Here is a 6,000-nt window from a genome sequence, read left to right as displayed (position 1 = left end):
TGATAGTAATAACTTTAGAAACCTTAAATAATTATATTTTTATATTTGAGATAAACTTATATAATAGTGATGAGATGGTAAATTTTCCATTATTGATAATATTCTAATAATAAGACATCAGAAGAAAAATGCTATTTACTTATTTAGTCGCCCATTGCAAAAGATAAATTAGGCAAAATTATTCCATTTGAAGAAAAAAAAAATTGTTGAAATAGAATTTGATTTGAAGATAAATTAGTGACCAATTATATTTCTAAGGCTCATGATACACAAATTTGCCGTTAAAATTTGAGACTCAAACTACCAAATTGCTACTGAAATAAAATTGGGTTATTTGAAAACCGATGTAGATACTTTTCTGAATTAATTGGATCCATTATAGCCACATACTCTAAGTATGCTGACTGAATTTTTTTTTACAGACGGATGAATCAGTCACTAAGTTAAAATGGGTACCAAATAGCAGATTCTTAAGTACTTTATTTCAGTGGCTAAATCAATTCCCATTCTTAAGTGGAAAAATTTTGAGTTGTCTATCTTCATATTCTTGTAGTTTAAACTTTACAATTCTATATCTATTTGGATAAATAATTATGTTATCTTTCTATTTATATTTGATTGTTACTAGTTTTTTCTTCCTTCCATATGTTTTTCAGAAGGAAGATATTCGATACGCATTGTGACATATTCATAAGTTATATATATTAGTTTTGGATAAATATGTTGCTTGGTGTGACTTGTGCGAGTTGTTGGATTGTATATCGACCAGAGTATTTCTTGATAAGTTGTGTGAGTTGCTGAAAATCCGTGTAAAATACGAATGGTATTCTAAATTTTTGCTCAACATTTAAACTATTAAAGACCAATTTGTGACCGATTTAATAAATTAAAAGTAAGATTGTTTAAAATTGTTACGAAGAGAGACCGAATTATGACGAAAAAATTAATAAATAATTGCTAACAAATAGTCTCGGAAAGATATTTTTTAAAGCAATTCATCAGTATAATATAGTAATTAAATTAGAACTAATTAACAACATAAATTGCTAGCGACCAAAGACATTCAACAATGAAATCAACATAGAATTAGTGCCTAGATAATAATTAGGGGTGTGCATGGGTCGGATTGGGACGAGAATTACATAATTTGTTTACAAATATAGAATTATGAGAAAATTTGTAAAACTAATTGAGAAGAATTTCTGGATATGCTTCGTTATCAATGAAAACAAATTGTACAATATGATGAACTAATGGAAAACTGATATCCACTATGTATTTATACTAAGTACTATATAGTACTGTGTGTATTTTCCTACTGTAGCAAAACTATTTAGCCTAACTAACTTCATTATTCACGTCAACCTTGGTGCATATAAATTAATGTAGGCCTCTTCTTCATGTGGTCCATTTTGCTAGTTGGACTTTTTGCAATCTCAGACCCATTTTGCATATACACATATAGTAAACCTAGTTTCTCAGTTCATTTTATCCTTAGCCAAGTTTGATAAACGTAGCATCGCTCTCTCAAATGTTTCTTTTAACCCCAGCACTGTCTCCAACCCTTGATCTTTGCATTCCTTCTTATCATCACTTCCATTCATTAACTTGTTCATGTTAAATAATCTTTAATATAGTCCAGATGTATTGTTCATAGAATTTGTTTGATAGAAATAAACAATAATCGAAAGCACACCTTGATCCATAACAGCAGATCTATATTATGGGTTACCTTGTTGCGGCAATTTGATTCTCACCGTAACAGTAGATCTATGTTTCTTCCTCTGGCCTTTTGTTCGTAAGTTTTCTCTCAATGGTCAGAGAATAATCAACAGCTACGGGAGTTTCTTTTATGAGCTCTCTCAAACAAGCTATCACTGTATGTGTTTAAGGCAACCGTCACACTCTCTATTTTATTTTCTTTTCTGTGTGTTCACCCTAAGCTGTTGATTCCTTTTACTTTTATAAGGTAGAAGAAGGGTATTAAAACCCTAACTGGCTCTTATCCATTAAGCCCAATAACCATGATCTCGGGCCACCTTAATTAGAACAGCCCTTTAATCACATGGGCCACATATAGATTATTAAATAATCTAATAGTTCACCCCCCCCCCAAGTTGGTGTTGGATAAACTGACCAACCCCAACTTGGATACTACATCATTAAAACGCGTAATGGGAAGTGATTTTGTGAGTAATTCAGCCAACTGGTTCCGAGATGAGACATGCGAAGTGCTAAGAAACTAAATTAAAGCTCGTTTCGGACCACATGACATTCTATCTCAACGTGTTTGGTTCATTTGTGGAACACCGGATTCGCGACAATATGGAGTGCCAATTGGTTGTCACAAAACAAAGGAATGGGAAGAAGATATGGTAAACCAAGATCTCTTAAAAGATAAGATATCAATTTTAATTTGCATGTTGTATTCGCCTTTGCCCTATATTCTGTTTCTACGGTTGAACAACTAACAACATTTTACTTCTTTGTTTTTTAGGAAGTAAGCGAGTCACCAAGAAATATGCAATACCCAAAAAGAGATCGACGAGTAGTGGTGCATGCGGCCGAATCAGTGTCACAATAAGCACATAACTGAATGGAACTTTGATGAGCAAAGAACAAATCAATAAAAGTTGTACCTTTAAGAAGAAGGTGAATGCAGCATTGAGATGACCAATACGAGGATTTTGCATGTACTAGCTCAACTATTATATGCAGTATGCAGTATCCGGTCTAGTGAGATTCAAGTACAGAAGAGGATCTACTACTCGACGGTATTGTTCTGGATCGAGTAATAAAGTGCCCATTTCAGGTAATAATTTGTTCCCTTATGCCATTGGTGTATGTGTAGCTATAATTGTATCAAGATTTGCATCATGTAGTAAATCAAAAATGAATTTACTTTGAGACAAATACATACCTTGTGTAGATCTTGCAATTTCTAGGCCCAAAAAATACCTTTTTATGACCAAGGTCCTTAATAATGTAGGCTTTGTGTAAAAGTTCTTTCATTGCTAATCAGAAGGTCCAGTAATCAAAACATCATCAACGTAGACAATAAGAATAAGAAAACTGTCACCAAACTCCTTAGTGAATAGGTAATGATCAGTGGAAGATTGAGAAAACCCATAGTTGAGCAAGGTAGCAGTGAATTCTTTGTTCCACTGCCTGAATGCCTTAATATGACACTCTAGTGGAAGCATGTAAATGCCCTCATCAATTTGCCTATGTAAGTAGGCATTATTGATGTCTAGCTGGTGTAAAGGCCGTGATTTTGCTGCTACTAAGGCCAATAGAACCCTAACAATAACCAATTTCGTAATAGGGGAGAAGCTTTCTGTATAGTCTAGACCTAGGAGTTGATTGTACCCCTTAGCCATTAGACGAGCCTTGTATCTATCAACAGTACCATCTATTTTATATTTGATTATGCAAACCTATTTAGATCCTATGGCCTTCTTTCCTTTAGGTAATTCTATAAGAAGACAAGTGCCATTTGCCTTTAGTGCATTTAATTCAACCTAGATTGCCTATAACCACTTCTCATTTTTTTAGCATGATTAAAAGATTTAGGCTCATGGACTTTAGATAGGTTGCTTTGAAATGCTAGATATGCAGCAGAATATGATAAATTGTGGAAAGACAACTAACTTGTTTGATGTGTAGGTGATCTGTCATTACTATTGGAAGAGACAAGAGCTACAAAATTAGCAAGCCAAGCAAGTTTACTTTTGGTTCTAACGCTTCTCCTTAATTCTAGTTGTGGGTCAGTCAATGCAGGTATGGTACTGGTATGATCTGTTGTATGAGAAATGGTATTTTGTGGTGGAATTGAGGTTGTGTTTTGGTTTTTTGTGGTATCTTGGTTTGTTGTAATATTTTGGGATTGGTGATTTGTGATAGGAGATGGAAATTGAGTCTGTATCTTTGGTTGTGGTTGCATGTTTGATTGTGTGGTGGATTATGATTATGAATGATTGGTGGTGGTGAATGGGGGTGTGTGTGGTATGTTGGATATTGTCATCCATGCATGTTGGAAAGGAGAATTGGAAGCTATAAGTGGGTATTTGGTTGTGATTATATTCTCTTTGAAACTGACATCACTAGAATAAAATATTTTTTTTGGTGTTCAAATCATAAAGTCTATATCCTTTCTATTATGGTGCGCAGCCAAATAAAACAGTAGGAATTACTCTTGCATCAAATTTGTTGTTTGGTGTGACTTGATTGCAAAGCATAAGCATCCTATGATTTTGAAATATGTGATATTTGGGGGTTTGGTATGTAAAACCTCAAAAGAGGATTTCCATTCAATATTTCTATGGTTACTCTATTTATTATGTGAGTGGCTCCCAATAAAATTTCTGACCAAAAATTCTTAGGGAGTCTAGATTGAAGTATAAGAGCTCTACCTATTTGCATTAGGAACTTATGTTTTCTCTTTGCCCTTCCATTTTGTTAAGGGGAACAGGGATAAGTGAGATGGTGTATGATACCTTTTTGAGAAAATAGCTCTTTTAATGAACTTGTCCCATTATCTGTCCTTGTTTTCTTAATTTTTGTCTGAAATTATGTGCTAATCATGCTTAAGTAGTGTCTAAAAACCTCAAGCACTTGAGTTTTGTCTCCTATCAAATACACCCATGTATACCTACTGTAATCATCTAATAGTGTAACCATATATCTTGCACCTGCCACTAATTTAACTGAATATGGACCCCACAAATCAGCATGTACTAAATCAAATTTAGTTTATGCATGGCTAGTACTGGGGGGGGGGGGGAAGACAATATTTTTTGTTTTGACTGGGGACAAATGAAACAATCCTCAAATTCAATGTTCGCATTTAACAATTTAGATTTGTGTTTCAATCTAACATTTGATATATGGCCTAGTCTAGCATGCCAAAGCACTCCTATGCGCTTGTTATGATTATCACAAGAGGTAGTAGCATTACAAGTAATATTTGAATGAAAAGATGTGTTATTCAGTAAGTATAGACTTTCTTGTAATAAAATATTAAGGAGCGATAAGGTAGATTATTCTAGAAATCCCCAAGGCAGCCGATTTGAGTAAATAATGGAGGGATAAGGCTGATTTATAGGAGTGATAAGGTTTAATAATTAAAGAATATATGTTGTAATAGGAGTCCTAGAATAGCTTAATTCCTAGTAGAATATTAGTTTAAATAGACAATTGCTTCTGTATTATGTTTAGAAATATGCAGAACATTCAATAATAATTATAACGTTTTTCGTTCATTTTTTTCTCTCCAAATTCTGTTTTTCATCGTGGTATCAGAGCCTTTGTGCTTCTGTTTTCGCACTCTCATCATGGCTACCTCTTCCCTAAACGTAAGCAACTTTGTTACCTTAAAGCTTTCGCAAACTAATTACCTGTTATGGAGGGAGCAGGTCATTAGTTTAGCTGAAAGCCAAGAACTTTATGATCATTTAACTACCAAACCCCCAACTGCTGTCGTTGGAACAACCAATTCTGAGGAAAAAAAACAATACCAAGCTTGGCAAAAATCTGACAGGCTACTTCGAGGGTGGATTGTTGGAACGCTCTCTGAAGAGTCCTTGGGGTTAGTCATAGGTCTCGATACTGCTTATGCAGTTTGGGAGGCACTCAAGGAAGCCTATGCCAAAGATTCACAAGAACGTGAATTTACTTTGAGGCAGCAACTTACGTATCTACGTAAGGATGACAATGTCTCAATTGGCGATCATATTCGGAAATTCAAGTCATTATGTGATAATTTGGCTGCAATCGGTAAGCCAATGGCTGATCAGGAGAAGGCCTACTGTCTTCTAACTAGTCTTGGGCCAGATTATGAAACTTTCACCACAACTATGTTGAAGCCGCCTAGACCATCGTATACGGAGATGATCTCGCAACTCCAGAATCTTGATCAACGGCGAACGTGGTTCAGTTCTTCCCAGCCGATGCACCTGGCATTTTACAGCACTTCTTCTCGCAACAATAATCAAGGGCGCA

This window comes from Jatropha curcas, chromosome 1 (assembly GCF_041381405.1).
Source record: "Jatropha curcas cultivar XTBG-Jc1 chromosome 1, XTBG_Jcur_1.0, whole genome shotgun sequence".
NCBI classification, from domain to species: Eukaryota; Viridiplantae; Streptophyta; class Magnoliopsida; order Malpighiales; family Euphorbiaceae; genus Jatropha; species Jatropha curcas.
Note: the sequence above shows the minus strand (reverse complement) of the source record.